At 47.0% G+C, this 23,318-nt stretch overlaps 1 protein-coding gene across 6 annotated transcripts in view; it reads left to right on the forward strand.

Annotated features, from left to right (window-relative positions):
- Positions 1-22,449: 22,449 nt before the first annotated feature.
- Positions 22,450-23,318, forward strand: part of ZBTB20 (zinc finger and BTB domain containing 20) — a 1,072,531-nt gene continuing 1,071,662 nt past the window's right edge. For 5 of the 6 annotated variants that reach the window (XR_011026572.1, XM_068270867.1, XM_068270865.1 and 2 more), the window contains exon 1: positions 22,918-22,993. The gene's annotated coding sequence lies outside the window, so the exon portion shown is untranslated. Of the gene's footprint in view, positions 22,537-22,917; positions 22,994-23,318 lie in introns of those variants that run through there. The other variant, XM_068270868.1, reaches the window with a different exon arrangement.

A 23,318-nucleotide genomic window follows, 5' to 3' on the forward strand; every position in this document is an offset into this window, starting at 1 on the left:
CTGTGCGGGGAGGCTGCGCTGATTGCTGGAGCCAGGCTGGGTAATGTATTAACTGGCTGGATCAGGGGGTGCCGGCCACATATACTAGCTAGCCTAGTGCTAGCTAAAGGTTTTACACCCATTGGATCAGATATTTTTTTTTTCATGGGGGACTTGTGAAGCCAGAGAGTGATATGCCCGACACAGTGTCGGGCATACCGCTAAGGAGCAGGGGCTCAGGGCAGGACGAGTGGAGCTCTCGTCATTGACAATTAGCAGGCATAAGTTCGTAGCGCTCGCTATGCTACACTGATAAGACGTGTTAACTCTGATAAGGCGTGCTATTTTGTCTTAGTGAATCAAGCCCAAGTTGTGTTACATTTGGCGTTATCGCTCTCACACTCTCTCACACTCTCTCTGGAAGTTCAGCACGGCACCTCATAGCAGAGAACTAGCCGGAAACAGCCGAGCACGATGGGGTCCGCTGTACTCTACCGAAGAGAGGAGTACCAGGGAAATAAAATTATACACTTGGTGTCCAGAAGGACAAAGCCCTATAGGTACAAATAGTAAAACTTATAAATTTACTGTATCACTATAACATTAAAATTACATATATGAGCACCACACATCAGAGTACTCTCCTGTGTGGGTCTCAATTATATATCTGCTGTCCGAGTGTGGGGGTCTTTACTCATCCCCCTTGTATCACAGCATGAAATGCTGCGTTAAAGGTGTAGCTATCCCACACTCCTGTGACTAGGGCCGGGCCGAGGCATAGGCTGGAGAGGCTCCAGCCTCAGGGCGCAGTATAGGAGGGGGCGCACAACTCATTCAGCTGTCATTCCCCTATTGTGTGTGAAACAGAAAGAAATAAGAAAAGGGGATACATGACAGTGACTGTCAGTGATACATGACAGCAAGCCAGATAACTAGAGAATAAGGTGTTGGAGAGGTTGGGGCTCTTGGGCACCTATTAGTCTAATAGCAATCAGTGAGTGACGGCTGGGGTGGGAGGGATGGAGGGGCACACTTTGGTGTCTCAGCCTTGGGTGCTGAAGGACCTTGTCCCGGCTCTACCTGTGACTGCTGTCCACACACAAATTGGCAGTTTGTAGTTGAGACAACAATGGAAGCTATCTGCTAAGCAAGAAGTGCTAGTTGATGCAACCACCTGAAGTCAGGTCCCCTTGTACAAACTGGCCCTATGACGGGAGGGTACAAGACATATACAAAGTGCTAGGTGCTGTACAAAGACTTTAACATGAGCATGTTTCACCAAAAGGCTTCATCAGAAAGTGTGCTATACATATATACATTGCCTACACCACATATTTACATATATTACAAAATCCCCCCCCCCCCCCCCCCCCATCATCATAAAAGCCCCAGTCAGAGCTGTACTGCAGACCTGGCTCTGGCTGTGATGATTCACCAGCGGTTGCCAGCTGCCCACTTCCTGGAATCTGTACACTGCAGGTAGAAGGCCGCAGAGCAGGCTGATGCCCGCCTTGGGGTGTGAGAGGACTAGGAGCCAGATAAAGGGCTAGGAAATAGCCAGTGGAGATTCCAAGACTTAGATGCACAGATTTTCTTTACTGCCATGAATATATGCAAAGGTGAATTTCGGGTTATTAAGTACCCCTATTTCCTAAAATGTGCCAGTTGCAGAATCTTTAAAGCAGACAAGAACTCGGAACTTCTTCTCTGCTCTAAAAGATAAGCAACAGCATAATAACCTTTAAAAAAAACTTACCAGGGACTTCCTTCTGCCCCTTGCAGCTGACATGTTCCATACCGCAGCTCAGCTCTCAGCCATCGGCTCGGGGTCCACGCTAGTGCAGAGGCCAACCTTGAGGTCGCCTCTACTGCGCCTGCGTCGCTGTCAATCCAGCCCACGTTGTCTGCAGTGTACTACGCCTGCGCAGTATACCGCGGACAATGTGGACTTGATTGACAGCGGCGCTTGCACAGGCACACTAGAGCAGGTCGGACTCTGCACTGGCGGGGACCCCAGGCCAGTGGCTGAGAGCAGAGATGCGGCATGGGACAGGTCAGCTGAAAGAGGCCTGGAGGAAGCCCCGGGTAAGTAGAGCGGGGGAGGGGGTGTTTTTTTGGGGGGGTTTACCTGATGACTCCTTTAACCTCCCTAGCGGTATTGGCGACTGCACACGTCCATACAAAATGTGCTGTGAACAGTATTGATGTGCATACAGGTCAACACTCTCCTGCACTGTATACTAGACCCTTGCTTGACACATTTTGGCAAGTTACAGGGGAGAAAAATATGAAATTGAATCGAATCACTTTTTGCACAGAAATCCTGGGAAATTGAACTCCAGGGAGGTTAACCTTCTTGGCGGTAACCCCGAACGTAGTTCGGGGTAAGCCGCCGGAGGGTGCTGCTCAGGCCCTGCTGGGCCGATTTGTTTAATTTTTTTTTTGCTGGACGCAGCTAGCACTTTGCTAGCTGCGCCAGGACCCTGATCGCCGCCGCCGCGCGCCCGATCGCCGCTATACGGTGCGGCGCGCGGCCCCCCCAGACCCCGTGCGCTGCCTGGCCAATCAGTGCCAGGCAGCGCCGAGGGGTGGCCCGGGACTCCCAATGACGACCCGACGTCGGTGACGTCATTCCGCCCCGTCGCCATGGCGACGGGGGAAGCCCTCCAGGAAATCCCGTTCTTTGAACGGGATTTCCTGATCGGAGATCGCCGAAGGCGATCGAAGAGGGCGGGGGGATGCCGCTGAGCAGCGGCTATCATGTAGCGAGCCCTGGGCTCGCTACATGATATAGAAAAAAAAAAATTAAAAAAAAACTGCCGCGCTGCCTCCTGGCGTATTTTTTTATACCGCCAGGAGGGTTAAATAAAAACATTTCTTTGTTACAGCTGATACAAATCCTGCAATAAATCTGCAGTGTGTCTACTTCTTGCTTTCACGGAAGCAGACATATTGTTAACATGCTGTGTTTACCAATGAGCTGCTTTGCTGTGGCAGTCAGCTGACACAGCTGAGAGATAAAAATTACAACATGTGATTAATCAAAGATGATGGACAATTAGATGGGCTAAACTCTCTAAATACATACAGGGTGCATTTCTCTGTGTTTTCCTTCTGTCCTGTGCAAGAGTTCAGGTCCACTTTAAAGACCTGATTGCATCCGATTTTTATATGCATGCAGGATCAAGTCCTGGAGATATTTCCTCACGACGCAGCCCGCTCTCGTCATACCTCTCCGAGAGGAGACGAGGCAGCGCTATATCCTCTGACAAGTTAAAGCGGCAGCAGTCAAGGTGACAGATGGCAAACTCTTTCGTATGCCCTGCAGGGTATGCGAAGGGGAGATGTCAGCTGATCAGAGAGAGATAACAAGCTGCAGGACTGGCACAGGGGCAGATCTGAAACCTCTCAGAGCCATTTCACAGACCTCTGAGAGGAGAAGCGGGTGCCTTTCTCTCATCAGGCAGACATACGCCGCACTCCAGATATTGGCCTACTCCAGAGAACTGCTGTGTGGTAGCAGTAATAAAGGCAGAGCTGGGACAAGGTCCTCCAGCACCCAAGGCTGAGACACCAAAGTGCGCCCCTCCATCCCTCCCACCCCAGCCGTCACACACTGATTGCTATTAGACTAAGAGGGCCACAGGGCCCACAACCTCCCCAACACCTTAATCTCTAGTTATCTGGCTTGCAGTCACTGCTATGTATCCCCTTTTCTTATTTCTTTCTGCTTAAAACACAATTAGGAATGACAGCTGAATGAATTGTGCGCCCCCTCCTACACTGCGCCCTGAGGCTGGAGCCTCTCCAGCCTATGCCTCGGCCCGGCCCTGAATAAAGGTATTTCTTCTAATCAGTTGAATGACTATTAGCCTACACCCAGGGCCGGTTTAAGCAACAATGGGGCCCCAGGGCAAAACAAATCTGCCCCCCCCCCCCAACAGATACCCCAGAACAAAAATCGGCATTAGGGGACCTTTTTTGCAGCTGGTATAGTCAGGGTGTGAAGTCCCAATCGGTCGGAGCTCTACATTCTGGCTATCCTAGCCTGCATGGGGGACAAGGGGGTAAAAAGTTTCAGGAGGGGGGACCCCACATAATTTTTTTTTTTTTAAAAAAATTCCCACACTCTAAACAAAAAAAAATTGGGAAAATAGAAAAAAATGCCAGGGATCTTCATACAGCCATATTACGGCTGTATAGCGATCCCTGGCCAAAGCCCTGCGGCTGCATATAGACCCCCTGGAAACCCCGTCAGGAAATTTATTGTGCTTTCGTTTGATGCATGTAAAATTACACTACCGTTAGGTTTGCTGCTAAAAGTGACATTTACCGCATTTAAAATATACTTTTTTCCTTCTAAACTTTCAAATCGATTTTCTCAAAAACTATAAGGTCGTTTTGAAAAATTGTTTTTTCCTCTTATTCCTAATGATCTACTTAACATATCCTGCAAATTTGGGGTTTCTAGCATTTAAGGTGGATTTGCTATCAACCATTAAAGTCGGCAGGTTTTTAAATGTGTATTTTTTCCTTTGAAACTTTAAAATCGATTTTCTCAAAGACTATAAGGCCGATTTGAAATTTTTTTTTCCTCTTGTAGCCACTGGGGGCCCCTACAAGCTCTGGGGCCCTGGGGCAGCTGCCTCCCCTGCCTCTATGGTAGCGCCGGCCCTGCCTACACCATACCTCTCAACTTTCTGAGGTAGAAAAGAGGGACGCCTGTAAGACACGCCCCATCACACCTCCAGGCACGCCCCTGCCACATCCTTAGTCATGCATACCAGTAAGAATTAATTAAAAAAAAGATGTACCGGTAGTTTTATAATTCAAACCAACTGGTCCTTTTTATCATCATCAGTTTTCCTTCATATTTTCATTTGAAAACAAGAAATATATCAATGTAAAGAGACCCTTTAGCCAGAGGTGTCCCCCAGTATTAGGTAGCCAAAGGTGCCCCCAGTATTAGGTAGTCAGAGGTGCTCCCCAGTGTTAGGTAGACGGGTGCCCCCAGTATTAGGTAGCCAGAGGTGCCCCCAGTATTAGGTAGCCAGAGGTGCTTCCCAGTATTAGGTATACAGAGGTGCCCCCAGTATTAGGTAGCCAGAGGTGCTTCCCAGTATTAGGTATACAGAGGTGCCCCCAGTATTAGGTAGCCAGAGGTGCTTCCCAGTATTAGGTAGCCAGAGGTGCTTCCCAGTATTAGGTAGCCAGAGGTGCCCCCAGTATTAGGTAGCCAGAGGTGCCCCCAGTATTAGGTAGTCAGAGGTGCCCCCAGTATTAGGCAGCCAGAGGTGTCCCCAGTATTGGGCAGCCAGAGGTGTCCCCAGTATTAGGTAGACAGAGGTGCCCCCAGTATTAGGTAGCCAGAGGTGCCCCCAGTATTAGGCAGCCAGAGGTGCCCCCAGTATTAGGCAGCCAGAGGTGTCCCCAGTATTAGGCAGCCAGAGGTGTCCCCAGTATTGGGCAGCCAGAGGTGCCTCCTAGTATTAGGTAGCTAGAGGTTCTCCCCAGTAACAGGTAGACAGAGGTGTCCCACAGCATTAGTTGGCCAGAGGTGCCCCCAGTATTAGGTAACCAAAGGTGTCCCCCAGTATTAGGTAACCAAAGGTGTCCCCCAGTATTAGGTAACCAAAGGTGTCCCCAGTATTAGGTAGCCAGAGGTGCCCCCCGTATTAGGTAGTCAGAGGTGTCCCCCAGTATTAGGTAGACAGAGGTGCCCCCAGTATTAGGTAGACAGAGGTGCCCCCAGTATTAGGTAGACAGAGGTGTCCCCAGTATTAGGCAGCCAGAGGTGTCCCCAGTATTAGGTAGACAGAGGTGCCCCCAGTATTAGGTAGCCAGAGGTGCCCCCAGTATTAGGTAGCCAAAGGTGTCCCCCAGTATTAGGTAGCCAGAGGTGCCCTCAGTATTAGGTAGTCCGAGGTGCCCCCAGTATTGGGCAGCCAGAGGTGCCCCCAGTATTAGGTAGCCAGAGGTGCCCCCAGTATTAGGTAGTCAGAGGTTTCCCCAGTATTAGGTAGACAGAGGTGCCCCCCAGTATTAGGTAGACAGAGGTGCCCCCAGTATTAGGTAGACAGAGGTGCCCCCAGTATTAGGTAGACAGAGGTGTCCCCAGTATTAGGCAGCCAGAGGTGTCCCCAGTATTAGGTAGACAGAGGTGCCCCCAGTATTAGGTAGCCAGAGGTGCCCCCAGTATTAGGTAGCCAAAGGTGTCCCCCAGTATTAGGTAGCCAGAGGTGCCCTCAGTATTAGGTAGTCCGAGGTGCCCCCAGTATTGGGCAGCCAGAGGTGCCCCCAGTATTAGGTAGCCAGAGGTGCCCCCAGTATTAGGTAGTCAGAGGTGTCCCCAGTATTAGGTAGACAGAGGTGCCCCCCAGTATTAGGTAGACAGAGGTGCCCCCAGTATTAGGTAGACAGAGGTGCCCCCAGTATTAGGTAGCCAGAGGTGCAGGACGAACAGAATATTTGGGCTCAGGAGGAATCTTTCAGTCTTTTGGTCTGCAAAGAATATTTTGTACCAAGACCCTGTTTGAATACATTTATTTGTTTGTGCGCGTTCCTTCTTAATCCAAACAACTCTTTTTTCCACTGGGCTTTGAAGTGTGCGCCCATTTGCGGCTTTGCTTGGGGTGGGCGCGCCATTTCCCCTGCATCTGGATACCCATTTGGACTTTTATGAAGCATCAACGAGCAACAAAGGGAACTGGAATACTTCAGCCTCTCTGAACCATTTCATTGTACTGTAAGATGTGGTGATTTCAATTAAATGCAGTCAGGAAACAAAAAAAACCTGGCCAAAAAATGCTGCAAATCCCGTTTGTAGCTAGAATGTGTGTATAAAGTCATCCAAAAACAAATAGTGCACAAGTTGTTTTGTTAGAAAGATCCTTGAAGTTATAATCTGGTGTGTAAGTGGAGAGTTGGACAGACCCCGACCATTCTAGACAAAATTAAAATTAAAGTCCGACCAGCTGGGGGGGGGGACTTTGAGCATGAAGGAATTACTTGGTTAAAGGACACCTGACGTGAAGGGATATGGAGGCTGACATATTTATTTCCTTCTAAACAATACAAGTTACCTGTCCTGCTGATCCTTCCTCTTCCCTCTGATCTACCCTGCTTTGTAAACACATGTGAGCACAGCATAGATCGTATGTCAGCAGCTTCTGCAGAGGGGTGAGGAGCAGGAATGTGGGAGAGGAGATAACAATCTTCCCTCTCCCTGGCAATGTACCAGAATAGAGCCAGGCTGACTGAGATAAGATTCATTACAGCAGAAACATTTATGATCATATTGCAATGTTTGCAATGCAGCATCAGGATGTAGACTTCATAATAAACACAGAGTAGTGGGTAAATAAATGGAATTTGATTGTATTGCTTTAAATTACAAGGCTCTTTTCTGATTGAAGCAATTAAGGCCTTGTTCACATTATAAATCGCAAGCGCTGATCGTTTTTTAAAGCACTTTTAGAGCGATTTACACTTTGTTAAGCTCTTTTCTAAGCGCTTTTGTCCGGGGATTTGATTTTTTTCTTCCTGAAGGTAATCAGGAAATGAACTCTTTGACCTGGAACAGAATACAAAAGCGTTCAAACAAAATCGCTTTTCAAAGCGCTTTGCAATTTCCCTATACCCTACATTGAAGCGCAAAACGCTCAGGAAATGGGGCAGTACCCACCTTTGCGCTTGGAAAGAAAGCTCATCGCTCATGTGAGAACTGTAAAGAGAAAAAGGACCCCGAGAGCCCAATATAGTGTAGTATGTTCAATAAACGGGTATACGAAAGAAAAAGATTAACAGAGGCGCTAAGCGTGATCACGAGACTACACTGTTGTATACTCCTCCCTATTATTGCCCGAGGAAGTAGAAATATACCTGCGAAACGCGTTGCTTTGTATTTTGGAGTATGTGAATAAATGTATCTATTTTGAAAATCGATAGTTTTATGTCTGCTTCGGGGAGGTAAGTCCACCACTTCCTCCCTTGAAATTTTAAAGATTTTAGCATGTTTTATTCTGTTGGCGCCTCTGTTCTCCTTCAAAAAAAAAAAAAAGCTCATGTGAGAATATTCACATAGAGCATCATTGCATAAGCGCTTTAACGGCGATTTTAAAAATCAACAGCGCTTAAAAAAACGAAAATGCTCACAGTGTGAAGAAGCCCTTAATGATCCGTACTGAATTGATGCTGTTTACAAGGGGGGTTTCCTGCATTCTGCAAAGCACTGAAAGATCTGCCCTGGCTCTATGAAAATACTGCCAATAAATAAATCATGCTTTATAGTTGTTCTGCTGAAACTCTTGCATCCATGGAATTTCTGCTGTTGTTTCTCTGCTTCCAAATGTTTATTGTGAAACAGGTTTTTCTTAAAACAAGAAAATTGCCTTGAGTATAGCAATCAAATGCTGCAATTTACATGTCAATCTATAGAGCCGTGATATACTCTTCTGGCGTTGTGCGCGAACGCTGTAAACACGTAATGCAGGCTTTACTCCTGAGTGGACATGTGACCTGCTGACCGGAAACAAGGTGACTGGCAGAAAAGCAAGTATGTGTATTTAACCACTTGACCACTGAGGGGTTTTACCCCTTGAGCACCAGAGCAATTTTCACCTTTCAGCACCCCTTCCATTCATTCGTCTATAACTTTATTATTACTTATCGCAATGAAATGAACTATATCTTGTTTTTTTTCGCCACCAATTAGGCTTTCTTTAGGTGGGACATTATGCCAAGAATTATTTTATTCTAAATGTGTTTTAATGGGAAAATAGGAAAAAATTTGGGAAAAAAATCATTATTTTTCAGTTTTTGGCCATTATAGTTTTTAAATAATGCATGCTACTGTAATTAAAACCCATGAAATGTATTTGCCCATTTGTCCCGGTTATTACACCGTTTAAATTAAGTCCCTATCACAATGTTTGGCGCCAATATTTTATTTGGAAATAAAGGTGCATTTTTTTCAGTTTTGCGTTCATCCCTAATTACAAGCCCATAGTTTATAAAGTAACAGTGTTATACCCTCTTGACATAAATATTTAAAGAGTTCAGTCCCTAAGGTAACTATTTATGTATTTTTTTTTATTGTAATTTTTTTTTTTTTTACAAAAAAAAATAAATTTGTGGAGTGTGGGAGATAAGGAGTTAATTTTTAGTGTAAAACTAATGTATTTGTATATGAAAAATGCTTTTGGGTGTAGTTTTACTATTTGGCCACAAGATGGCCACAGTAACTTTTTGTGAATGCACCCTGCAAGCGTAGGAAGTATGCTTGAGGGAAGTTCAGGGAGGCTGGGAAACTGTTTTTTTCACAATGATCGCGCTGCCTCTCATAGAAGCAGCCGATCATTGCTGGGGGGCTTAGATCAACGAACGGGAATGGTTATTCCCGTTCATTGTATCTCCAGGCGAGAGGGCGGCGACGTGCACGAGCGAGCAGTAGCGCACGTAGCAGTGGGAGGTGTGTATATCTCCGTCCCTGGTGGTTAAAGGTTGAGCAAAGGGACGGAGATATACGCACCAGTGGTGGTAAAGTGGTTAATATAAACAATGTTTCGTTTTTAACCTGTGAACTGGATACAGGGTCCAATTAACCGTTGACCAGTTCTCATGCTTTGAAAAAACAGAAGAACAGAGTCTTATTGAACGCAGTCTCTTTCTCACGTTTCAAGATAACCTCTTCTCCTTATAAAGAATGACTGTCAGCCACAAAATAAAATTCCATTTGCACACTGCTCTGTGTTTATTTTGCAGTCTGAAACCTCACCCTGCATCGCAGGCGCTCTAATCCAATCAGAAATGTTTCTGCTGTAATAAATATCATCTGTCAGCCTGGCTCTATTTGGTACATTGCCGATGAGAAGGAAGCTTGACATCACCCCTCCTACATTCCTGCTCCTCACTGATTGGCTGAGAGCAGTTCAGTGTGAAGCTGAAATCTGATCCATGCTTGTGCTCACATGTTTAAAAAGCAAGCTAGCTATGGCAGAGCAGATTCTAGGAGGAAAAAAAAAACGATTAAGTGCTGGAACCCACTAGAGCGATTTTCTAAGCGTTTAGGGAGCTATTCAAACCGCTAGCAATTTCCCTAAACACTCTACTGCTAATGGATGGGCCAAATTCCACTGGAGCTATTGCGATTGGCAAATCACAAAATGCAGGACATGCAGCATTTTTAGCGTTTCTACAATGTAAAGTATTTAAACGATGGCCTAATCGCTCATCAGAACCTACACAGAGCGATTTTGCTAGCGTTTTGAAGTTACTGCACACTGTAAAGAAATTAAAATGAAATGAAAGGACCAATCAGAATTAAAAACGCTAATCGCTACACAATCGCTGGCAAAAACCTTACACTTTTTAAAATCGCTACCAAAACCGCTCATGAAATTGCTTACAAAACGCTCATACAAAACGCTAGCGGTTGCGATTAGGGATAGCGTTTTGTAGTGGGTTCCAGGCCTAAGAGAGGAAATGACATCAGGATTGGCTTCAGTCAGAGGGAATCAAGATGGCAAATGCCAGGAACAGAATTCTCTGTATCTACTACATAAAATGTACTGAAATCAAAATGTGGACAGTACATCTGTTATGTAAGTACAAGTCGTTATCTACTTATATGTGGGTTTTTTTCCTGGCATAGTGTGGCTGACCCTGCCGCTTAAAACATCTGGTGCAGACTAGAGAGTTATGGGAGGTTGGCCCTCACCTGGAAGTGGGCGGAGCCTAGACTTGTGGAGGGGGCTGGACTTTTGTATTGCTCAAAACTAAGGATGCTCAATCAGACGAAAATAATTTTGAGTTGACAAAGGAGCAGACCGCAACGCGACATTGATGGGCTCGATCCATTCCTTCCAATTGTTACCTTCCAATCACAGTTAGTGGATCAGAAGGTCATTTGTTCACACAATTCGCTCACCTCTGTCTATGAATAGCACACAGTGGCAAATGGTATAAACATAACATTTTTTTCCGTAATAGCGCATAATGAAAGGCAAAGGCGTAAGTCCGATATTTACTCCCTGATAGAAGGTGGAATATTTGATAAAACACCGTGATGCATAAATTATGTTGTTGCTTGGCTCTAAATCAGAAAAGGAATTTTTTTTACAATATAATTTCATGTACCAACATTGTTATTTTGTTCTGCTGGACGGCAGCAGAATTCCAGCCTCTCTAAAATGTGCCATAAACATGTATCAGGGCCGCAGAAATGTGTTTTTTATTCTTTATGAAATTTAACGTTACCAGTAATTACCGTTCCATTTTAGCTCGCTGTCATGTACGACTTTTCAAAACCAAGTGTAATAAAGTGCGTCCATATTCAAGCTGCAAACCTGTACACTGCGTTTCAGTATGGAGAGCACAGATATTGCCTTCCTCTGCAGGAGTTCCCCTGCAGCTGCACAATGTAGCAGGTCTTGTTACTTGTTTTCCACATCTGTACTGACTGAGTGACTGACCACTGCATAGACACTCCCATCCGGGCAGTCTATGTCAGGATCATGGTGAGGGCATTGTGACACCTTTCCCTGGTGTGCTTTATGGGCATAACTCAAGATCCATGACCAGCCAAATAATAAGGGCCGGCTCACATGGGTTTTCGGCAATGTTGCGTTTAGCTAATGCTAGACGCTTTTCTGCAGCATGTTTTAAGCCTCCTAGGGGGAAACGGAAGTGCTGAATGTAGCCAATCCTGGATGAACTACAGGAAATGCCAGTACCGTCTTTTAAATAGCACTTACATTCATTTAAATGGACAGTCAGCGCTTGAGCGATAAACACTGCAACTGCCACATTTAACGCCTGTGTGAATGCCTTAAAGGATACCCGAAGTGACATGTGACATGATGAAATAGACATGTGTATGTACACTGCTTAGCACACAAACACTATGCTGTGTTGCTTTTTTTCTTAAATATCAGATATGTAAGTAGCTGACTCAGTCCTGACTCAGACAGGAAGTGACTACAGTGTGACCCTCACTGATAAGAAATTCCCCTTTTTATCTCTTTCTTGCTCTCAGAAGCTATTTTCTGCTAGAAAAGTGTTTTATAGTTGGAATTTCTTATCAGTGAGGGTCACACTGTAGTCACTTCTTGTCTGAGGCCTGGTGCACACCAAAAATCGCTAGCAGATCCGCAAAATGCTAGCAGATTTTGAAACGCTTTTTTTTCTTTTTCTGTAGCGTTTCAGCTAGCATTTTGCGGTTTTGTAAAGCGTTTTTGGTGTAGTAGATTTCATGTATTGTTACAGTAAAGCTGTTACTGAACAGCTACTGTAACAAAAAACGCCTGGCAAACCGCTCTGAAGTGCCGTTTTTCAGAGCGGTTTGCGTTTTTCCTATACTTAACATTGAGGCAGAAACGCATCCGCAATCCAAAATCTGCAGCAGCCCAGGAGTATGCATTTCTGTAAAACGCCTTCTGCTCCAGCCCATTGAAATACATTACCCTAGCGGATCCGCACCCGCAAGCGGATCGCAAACCGCAGCAGAACCGATCTGGTGTGCACTAGGCCTGAGTCAGCCTCTTACATACCTAATGTTTAACTCTTTCAGGCAGAAAAAGAAAAAAAGGAACACAGCCTAGTTATTTGTGTGCTAGGTACTGTACATACCCTTGTCTATCTCATCATGTCATTTTGGGTATCCTTTAAAGGACACCACAGCTAAAACAAAAAGGAGAAATAGGGGGAGTAGGCATGTAAATGAAGTAGTCCTCATGCCCACCGCTCTCCCAGTTCACCTCCGTCCCCCTCCTTTCCTGCAAAATGACCCCCGTAGCCACTTACTGGTTGCTTCCATGAAAGCAGGAAGTAGACACACTGCAGATGTATTGCAGGCTTTGTGTCAGATGTAACAAAGAAATGGTTTTCTTTAAAGGTTATTGTGCTGTTGCTTATCTTTTAGAGCAGAAAGGAGTTCTGAGTTCACCTCAACTTTAAGTTATTTTAACCACAAAAAGGATAAGTAAACTTCCTCTATGAGTTTTTGTTTCTGGTGGGACTTACACTTCAGTCTTCTTCCCATAATGCACCTGCTCCCGTCTCCTGGTACTTCCACCGCTGTAGAAGAAGTTAGCCGTACACTTTATACGAGGATCCGGCGTTGACTGTATCGGATGTATGACTATTAATTTTGTCTGACCTCAGCCGCACCCTCGCCACGAATACCGATGAGACCTAAATTAAATATCACCTATCATGTTTTCCACTCCTTTAATTAACAGTTACACGCAGCTTCTATCAATATGACATGATGTTCATGGCCTACGGAAGGTATAGTTCTCTTCTGAGGATATATAGTCAGAGCGCTGAGATATAAATTCAATAAATCCTCTTTACGCTAAACTCCAGGCAACCATTTTAATAAGCCGCACGTCCCAAGCTTCTGAAGGTCCAGAAAGCCCAGCAGCAGGTCATGAATGAATGAAAAGCAGATTTTGGGCCGCTTAAAGGGATACTGTAGGGGGGTCAGGGGAAAATGAGTTGAACTTACCGGGGGCTTCTAACGGTCCCCCGCAGACATCCTGTGTTGGCGCAGCCGCTCACCGATGCTCCGGCCCCGCCTCCGGTTCACTTCTGGAATTTCAGACTTTAAAGTCTGAAAACCACTGCGCCTGCGTTGCCGTGTCCTCGATCCCGCTGATGTCATCAAGAGCGCACAGCGCAGGCCCAGTATGGTCTGTGTCTGCGCAGTACACTCCTGGTGACATCAGCGGGAGCGGGGACACGGGCGTGCAGGCGCAGTGGTTTTCTGACTTTAAATGTAGAAAGGAGGCTGGCACCACCAAGTAGAAAAGTAAAAAATTAGCTCTTTATTGATCAGTCATAAAATGACAGCATGGTCAAAAATAAGGCTTAAAGAGAACCAGAGATGAAGCAACCTCATGTATTTTACCTTATAAATCAGTGGGAACATGACAGTAAACACCTAATCTGCTCTTTGTTACATTGTTCTCTGTTTAATTTGCCTGTTATCACCTCTAAGATAAGAATCCCGACTAAGCAGTCGGTCTGGCTTTGCTACAGAATAATTATAGCTGAGACTGTGTTCTTTGCTGTCTTCAAGTCCAAGCCTGCCCCCTGCTGGCTTTGCTCAGGAATCATTATAGCTGAGTCATTATAGCAAAGCCAGAATCAATGCTCAGTCCGGGATTCTTATCTCAGCTAGATAACAGACACTTTTAGCAGTGAGGATGGAACAGAGAGCATGGTAAATGTTTTCTCTAATGTTCCCACTGATTTCTATGGTAAAATACACAAGGGTGCTTCGTCTCTGGTTCACTTTAAGCGGCACACAACAGTTCCTTCCTATGGATGAGTGCTCCTCCAACTTCTGTTTTTGATCTGACTTTAAAGTCAGAAATTCCAGAAGTGAACCGGAGGCGGGGCCGGAGCATTGGTGAGTGGCTGCGCCAACACAGGATGTCTGCGGGGGACCATTAGAAGCCCCGGGTAAGTTCAGCTCATTTTCCCCCGACCCCCTACAGTATCCCTTTAAAGCTGCACTTCCTGTGTCGGAAACCCATGGTCAGGATGAGAGATGCCGTGCTTGGGAGTCACAGGAAGCCCTGTTATGCAGGAGTCCCCGCCCCCAGGGCTAACCCTACCTCTCCAGGAAAAGATAGAGATATATCTGATTATCGGTGATACTGCAGATCATCAATAATCGGGTATATATCTGCATTCTCGGTGATACTGCAGATCACCGGTAATCAGATCCTCTCTGTGTTACACCGATCGTTACACTATGCCAGGAAAAAAGAATATATATATATAATTAGATAACTGCTTGTTCTACTTACATAACAGATGTATTGTACTGTCCACGTTATGATTTCAGTGAATTTTATATAGTAAATAAAGAGAATTCTGTTCCTGGCATTTACCATCTTGATTCCCACTGACCGAAGCCAATCTTGATGTCATTTCCGTCCTTACTTTTTTTTTCTCCTAGTATCTGCACTGTCATAGCTAGCTTGCTTTGCAAACATGTCAGCACAGCAAGATCATATTTCAGCCTCATGTCACACTGAACTGCACTCAGCCAATCAGTGAGGAGCAGGAATGTGAGAGTGGTGATGACAAGCTTTTCTCTTCCTCTGCAATGTACCAAATATAGCCAGGCTGACAGATGAAGAATGAATGACTGCTTGGGGGAAGAAGGTCTTCATGTGCCTGGAGTTTTGGTGGCGATGGTTCTGGAGTGGTGGCCTAATGGGAAAAAGTTGAAGTAACGGCTGCGAGGGTGGAAGGAGTTGTGGGTTATCCTGTTTACCCTGGTCCTCTTCCTAGATGTGTGGAGAAGGTCCAGTGATGGCAGGGGAAACGCGATGATCCCCTCCGCAGTCTTTTCTACCATGGCATTCTGAATTTTTTCAGTTGTCGTAGGAAAAATAACGTTTGCTAAGCCTCCTTCTGGGTTTTTTGTTGTGCTCTCCCCCATCTCAGATCTTTGGTAATGGTAGTGCTTAGAACTCGAATGGTTGGTACCCTGGTGTCTTCTATGGAGACCAAATTGAGCGTTGACGTGACGGGTGCCTCCTGAAGAACATGGTTAATTCAACAGTTTTTGCAAAGTTTAGGATGAGTTTGTTTTCCTTGCACCATTTGCTGATTCTCTTGCTATTGCTGTGTTATGCATGCTCTCCGTTCCTGTGCATGAGGCCAAGGATGGGGTGTAGACTGCAAATCTGATGACCGATAAGGTACAGTTGTTTGAATACAGAGAGAACAAGTTCGGGGACAGTATACACCCTTGCGGGGTGCCTGTGTGGATGGCTCTTATACGGGAGGAGCAGTTGCCAAGCTTGACTGGTGACATCCTGTTGGTGAGGAAGTCCTTTATCTATGCGCATAGAGTGGGGTCAGCTCCAAGTTGCACTAGGTTGTCATGCAGGATGTTTGGGCAAATAGTGTTAAAGGAAGAACTGAAGTCTAGAGAAAGGATCCAGGCGTAGGTGTCTGGTCTGTCAAGATGTTCCATGATGTGTGCCAGACTGAGGTTGATGGCGTCATCTATGGACCTGTTTTTCTTATATGTGAATTGGTGTGGGTCCAGGAGGGCATTGGTAGACTGATTCATATGGGTCAGAACCAGTCTCTCAAGGATCTTCATGACAGTGGGTGTTGAATATGGAAAAGAGGATGGGAGCCAGCTAGCTTGCACAGGTTCTCAGGCAGACTGATGATACACCATCTGGGCCTGAGGCTTTCCTAGGGTTAAGTCATAGGAGGTGCCTTAGTACAACAGTCTGCAGGACTGCCACCAACGCAGAGGTGACACAGTCTAGGAGAATGGGGAACTGCCCTTGGTGTAACCACAGGAACTTAGAGTTCATTGGATTGTTTTTTGAATCTTCAGTAGAACTCTTAGTCCCCAGTTTAGGGTGTTCTTAGCTTTCCTCAACTCTGGAGTGCCAGTCTTGTGCTCTTCCTCCTTCAGTTTCCGGAGTCGATGTAGCTTGTTGCTAAACCAAGGTTTGTTGCTAGTGGAGACTTTGAAGGTCTTTGTTGGAATGCATGTCTCCTCGCATGAAGCTGATAGAAGAGTTGGTTGCAGTATGTGCAAGTATCAACATCGGAACTGCACCAAATACCAGGGAGTTGCCTTCTCTGATGAGTCATGTTTTGAGCTCAGTTCCCCAGACTTTAACCTAATCAAGCACATTTGGGTCCATATTTTACTCAACATGTTCAGATGACTGGATCCACCACCACATATCCATCTCAACTGTCTGACACACTGCAGTCTGCATATATTTAAATTACCCACCCAAAATTATCCAAAATTATGCGGGACAGCCCACTTCAGCACTGGAGCGAGTGGACAGGGCCACGGGGCGTGCACTTACCAGCAGTTCATCAGACTTGATCCGCGTGAAGCGTGCCAGTAAGTAAGAGCCTTAGGGCCCATTTCCACCTGCCGCATTTCCATATAGATAAATCCACATATTGAGGACAGCACTATCACAAGGGCTTCAATACAGGTGACAGGCCTGTGCGTCTCCTTCTAAGTGTCAAATTCAAAGTGTCATCGAGACAAATGTAACTAAAATTACATTATAAACTCCTCACATGGCAATTGTGTAACTTCATCTCCTCTCATTCACAGGTATGAATCCGACACGGAATTCCAACGCCATGCATTCACTGTACAAGACTGCATCTCTCTTTCATGGCACAATCTGTAAACTCACCTCTTCAGGCAAGCATACTCTCCTACCTAGGACACTTTACCCACTGACCACCAGGGCCGGATTTAGGCCAAGGCCACCTAGGCCATGGCTTAGGGCACTACAGGAGCAAGGGCACCAAAGCAGCAGTCCAAACTTATGCAGCATTTGTAAGCTTGCAAATGCTGCAAAGCAGGGAAATCAGGCGAGCGCCTGACCGCGGTACTCTGCTGCCAGCCGCCTGTGCAGCAGCCACCTTGCTCTCTCTGCACGTTTGCATTGTGGCCGGCAGCTATGGACTTGGGCAGCATTGGAGACGGAAAGGAAGCCTCTGCACTGGAGACGAGCTGAGAGATGAGTGACACTGATGGCTGCTGCGGTGTGATGGCAAGTTGGCCTATACTGAAAGGGGGGGGGGGGGGATTAAGGGAGTTATCTGGCTACCTATACTGGAGTGAAAGGGGGAGGGGTCATCTGGCTACCTATACTGGAGGGAAAGGGGTCATCTGTTTACCTATACTGGGGGGGTCATTTGGCTAACTATACTGGGGGGACGGGGGACATCTGGTTACCTGTACTGGAGGGAATGGGGAGGGGTCATCTGTCTACCTGTACTGGGGGTGGTGGTGGTCATCAGGCTACCTATACTAGTGGGAAGGGGACATCCAGTTACCTATACTGGAGGGAAAGGGGGAGGGGTCATCTGGCTACCTATACTGAAGGAGGGAGGCTGATGACAGTGGCCTTGGGTGGTAAAGAGTATAAATCCAGCCCTACTGACCACCATTTCTACCACCCCATACACAGTTTCCCTTTGCCTACTCTCCTATCCCTTAAACCTTTAGACTGTAAGGCCTTTTGGCCAGGGCTCTCCTCCCCTTTTGTCTCACAACACTGTGTAATGTGTGTGCACATCTTTTTTCACAAATTTTTGGTATGTTACTAAATAAAACAATGAAACGCAATGATTTCTGGGTAGGAGGAGGTATTCATTTGACACAATTTTTGCAAAAAAGGAAAAAAATTTTAGGCAAAATGATTTATTCCTCTCTGAAAAGGATCGATTTCTACCACACACTGCCCAAATACATTCCAACAGGGAAACTACTGAAAACCAATCGAACTGCAGCATTGCACTGTTCAATTCAGTGCAATGCTATATAGTCCATTGATCTACTGCCACTCCTGCCTCCCGTCCTCCTCCAGACCACCACCGCTGCTCAGGACCCTCTGAAAGTTTGTGGTCGTTCTCCTGTCCGTGAAGGAACGTGACCGCACTGACGGCAGCGCAGCAGCAGGGAGATGAGACGCTCGTGCATGGTGGAAACAGCCGTGCACAAGCACCTCTGTACAGGCCGTCTTGTCTTGCGCTCACACACTGACAGGAGTGCGGCTGTGCGAATCTCTTTCACACGTCCTCATCAAAGGGATGCACAAAGCTCTGAATTTAGCTTCCCTCATCTAAACTGAGTACTTGCTTTGGGCACTGGTTTCCCTACAGGTACAGTTTAATTGCCGAAGGCAACACCCCCATCTTTATCTTTATGAATTCAGTATTCTGCAGAAATACAGCATAATCCGATATGGATTGAAATTTTACAGAAAACAATACCGATATCGGTAAAACTGATCTGTATATATTTAATGAGTTCCAAATTACATTTGCCGCATTCAAAATATTACCAGTCACTCAGTAATGCTTACCAGGGAGTTTCTGATCAGTGCTGAAAAAAGAACATTTTCCCCCATTTTTATTGTGTACAGGGCCGTTTCTTGGGCAGTGCGGGCAGGGTGACCGCCCTGGGCGCAGACCGGCAAGTAGAAGGAGCGGGGGAGCAGGCAGAAGGACATAACTGCTAAACTGCTAGGGAGCTGGTGACGCACGGTGCAGCCAAATGGAAGATTACCAGCGCGATGACCCTTCTTGACTCCTCCTAGGTTTCCTGCGTCAGACGTCAAGTCATCATCACATCACCACCGTGTGATGACACCTAATGTCCTGTAGCGGTACTGCACGGCGCCCATGGAGGAGTCAGCTTTCCAGGCTCTCTTCTCCAGTGTTTTTTTCTGGTCCCTGCTTCTTCCTGGATGAGCGGCTGGTCACTGGTAAGCAGGCAGCTCTACTTGTGACCTGTGGCTGTGTGACTGTCCCTAAAGAGTAAGGGTTCGCAAGTTCATGGGGGTTCACAATTTTTACACCCTTGCCCTGGGTGCAATTTAGCCTAGAAACTGCCCTGATTGTGTACAGATTATCCCATCTGGTGCCATTTGGGGCGTTAGATAATACTGGAAAGTATATCAAATATATCCCCCTGCTGATTACCCAGTTTTCACCTTAGGACACGTAATTCGGGGTCCGGCTATTGCCAGCACCCGAATTACAGCAATTATAACCTTATACGGGTTGCGGCGGTATAGCTATAAATAATATTACTGCCTATAGCGGAGCCAAACCAGGCGCTGCGCAATGTGAGCCAAAGTGACCTGCTTCACATTTTTTCACACACACAAGTCAATGAGCATCCACATGCGATGTGCAACTTTTTGCTGCAAGATACTTTCTCTGGCGCATGCAAAAAACCTTAATTTTGCAAAACAAATCTTAATTTTGCAAATTTTAAACAGAATTGTCAGTCTCCATTTAATTTTAATACACGTGCAGCGAAATCGGTTTCCGCAGAATCCCAAGGGATTTAATTACGCGTGAATCCTACATTGAAGCCAATACTAATCTCCTTGAGGCCTTTTTCACATTGCACTCCATTCGCATGGCCATTAGCGTTGGGTGGTTTTTGACGCGTCTTTTTGTTCTTCGATTCCCGACGCTTGGGTGGGCGATTCGTTTTTGTGCTAAGCAGTTTTCTAAGCGTTTTTTTAATTCACTCCCTGATGCAAGTCAGGAAGTGAACTCTTTGACCCGGAAAATAATAAATACATTGTATTTATTCTTAAAAACGCAACTGCTGCACAAAGCGATTTTGTGAGCGTTTCGCGTTTTTCCTATACCTTCCATTATAGCAAAAATGTCTCAAAAATGGCCCCTGCAGTGCTTCTCTGAGCAGATCGGAAACTAACCGCTCAGATGTGAACTCTCTGAGGGCCCTTTTCCACTAGAGCGTTTGCTGAATCGCAAAAACGCTAGCGATTTTAAAATCGCTACGGTTTGCTAAATAACATAGAAAAAAAAAATCTTGTAAAAGTAATACCTTTTAATGGCTAACTGATAAAGTTAAATAATGCAAGCTTTCTGGGATCTAGTCCCCTTCTTCAGGCATATTTCCAGATGTTAGCACAAGCTTTCTGGGATCTAGTCCCCATCTTCAGGCACATTTCCAGATGTTAGCACAAGCTTTATGGGATCTAGTCCCCTTCTTCAGGCATATTTCCAGATGTTAGCACAAGCTTTATGGGATCTAGTCCCCTTCTTCAGGCATATTTCCAGATAGTAGCTGAAGTAAAACACTGATGCAGGTAAATAGTAAATACAAAGATGGCAGTTGTGCTGGTTACTGTTTAGCAGTTAGATGTCAGGTGATCAGCAGGCTGAAGCCAGTGAGTTAGTACAACCATACATGAAATCCAGCAGGTTTCTGAAGATCATGAAGCCAAGTAAATCATGTTACATAAGGAGTCATGAATCCCATTCCACAATTTAAACCCTCTGTTAATGTCTTAAAGGACTTCCGAGGCCAAAAAGATGAAAATTACACAATACCTTTTATATATCTGAATCCACGGAGGACGTCCAGCGCGTCCTCCGCACCGTACCGCCGTCATTGCTGCCTTTCTCTTTCCCCCCTGGCTCGGCCCGACCCCACTGAGCGGGTCGCATAGGCTTCCACTACTAAGATGGCCGCCGCCTTGAGCCGCGGCTGCGCAGTACGCTTTGCCCTTAGTGCGACTGCGCAGCCTTCAGCCCGCCTCCTGCAGCGTACGGATTCCGTAATGCTGCCCAAGCAGATGTCCGTACGCTGCGGGAGGCGGGCTGAAGGCTGCGCAGTCGCACTAAGGGCAAAGCGTACTGCGCAGCCGCGGCTCAAGGCGGCGGCCATCTTAGTAGTGGAAGCCTATGCGACCCGTTCAGTGGGGTCGGGCCGAGCCAGGGGGGAAAGAAAAAGGCAGCAATGACGGCGGTACGGTGCGGAGGACGCGCTGGACGTCCTCCGTGGATTCAAATATTAAAAAGGTATTGTGTAATTTTCATCTTTTTGGCCTCGGAAGTCCTTTAAACATCTTCATAAATTTGTACTCAGAAATCTTTCTTGCTTGTTCATTTTTGAAGTTGCCCTTAAGAATAAATACTTTGAGATCTTGCATGCTGTCCTGGTTCACAGAAGTGTTGGCCCACTGGTGTGTCCATTACTTTTGTGTGTGTGGTATTACTTTTACAAGACTTTGTTTTTTTCTACCTACATAATTTGTTTGGCTAACACGGTACAGAAACATGCTTACTACTAAATAACATAGGAATTACGGTAGGTAATTTCCACTACCGCGATTCGTTTTTTTACTAAATGGCGATCGCGCCGCGGAAAGAATTTTTGCTGCGAATTTGCTATGTAGTGCATAGCATAGCAAAATCGCGATCGCAAATGTCGGGACATCGCTGGGAAATTTTTGGACTTTTGCTGAATCGCAAGTGATTGCTAGTGGAAAAGGGCCCTCATAGGGAATCATTACACAAGCGTTCTGGCGATTTTGAAAATCGCCCCCATTTGAAAAAAGGGCATAAACGCCCCTAGTGTGAAGGAGCCCTCATACAGCTACACCCAGCTATGCACATGACCTGAGATAATTCCCCCACCACATTCACAAGGCAGTCCTCCTGTCACACATCAGCCTGTAAAACTACAACTCCCAGCACGCTCCACGCTGTGGGTGTGTGTGAGGCGCGCGGCGGCCGGCAGGGGGAGCCTCGCGCTCTCTGATCTTCCCCGCGCGCGGCGGCTCTCCTGACCTCATCCACCTGCCAGACTGACTGACTTCCCCGCCCACCCCCGTCCCCGAGACTGTCTCTCATTCCCGTCCGCCGGGCGCCATTGGCCGACCCACCGCCTGACGTCACTGCGATCCGCGCTCCTGATTGGTCCCCGCGGCTGCCAATCGCCAATCAGGGGTCATTTCAGTTTACAGGCAGTAAATAAATAAATAAGTCGCCTGTAAATTAGAAATGCGTAGAGCATCATAGAGCACAAGAGCGTCTGGGACACTCTAGCCTGCTAGGCAAAAATGGGCGGGGCGAGCCGGAGTGACGTGACGCGAGACCAATCAGCGAGCCGGGCGGCGGAGAGGAGCCTCCGAGTCTTCAGAGCCGGCTGTGACGCGTCTCTCTCGGGTGGCACGGGGCTGGACACGTGACGTCGATGTCAACGTAAAACGAGCGGGTGTTCCGCTGTCACAATAAAATGGGGAGGGGTAACCCTAAACCCCGTATGTGTCACTAATGAGATCAGCCAATCCCCGTTTGTCAGCCTAGTTGCCGCCCCTGTGAGGACAAGCGGCGTGCTTCCTGACCAATCCCGACATCGCAGAGCGGGAGCTCGTGAGCTGGCAGCCAATAGGAAGCCAGGCTGACGAAAAGTGGGCGCGGCCGAGGAGCTGGGAACTCGATTTGTTTTTGGGCGTGTCCGTGGCGCGCGTGCCGCTGGCAGCCACTCCCTGATTGCCAAGCCCCCCGACCAATGGCGCAGCGAGGTAGCGGCGCCGCGGCCAATAGGGTGCGGCGGTGGGCGGGTCAGACAGGGGTTCTGTGAGGTGACAGCGGAGAGCGGGATGGAGGATTTAGTGACCGGGACGGAGGAGGAGGACAGCGCCAGAGCGGAGTGCAGGTAATCAGCGGCCGGGGGCGGGGAGAGCACCGGGGACAACGCCTGCTGCCTGTATATGTGTGTGCGCGGGGAGAGCCGCCAGCCCCACCCCTCCCTCACAGGCCCCGCCCCCGTGTCCCCGGCTGACTCCCCTCACCGACTGACTGCGCGTGCCGAGCCTCCAGCAACCAACCCAGCCTACACGTGCTACACACTGACACACTGCCTGCAGTCACACACTGACAGCATGCATTGACGCCTCACTGACACACTGCCTGCACTGCACTGACACCTCACACACTGACAGCATGCACTGATACCTCACTGACACTGACATTTCACACAC

This window comes from Hyperolius riggenbachi, chromosome 2 (assembly GCF_040937935.1).
Source record: "Hyperolius riggenbachi isolate aHypRig1 chromosome 2, aHypRig1.pri, whole genome shotgun sequence".
Classification (NCBI taxonomy): domain Eukaryota; kingdom Metazoa; phylum Chordata; class Amphibia; order Anura; family Hyperoliidae; genus Hyperolius; species Hyperolius riggenbachi.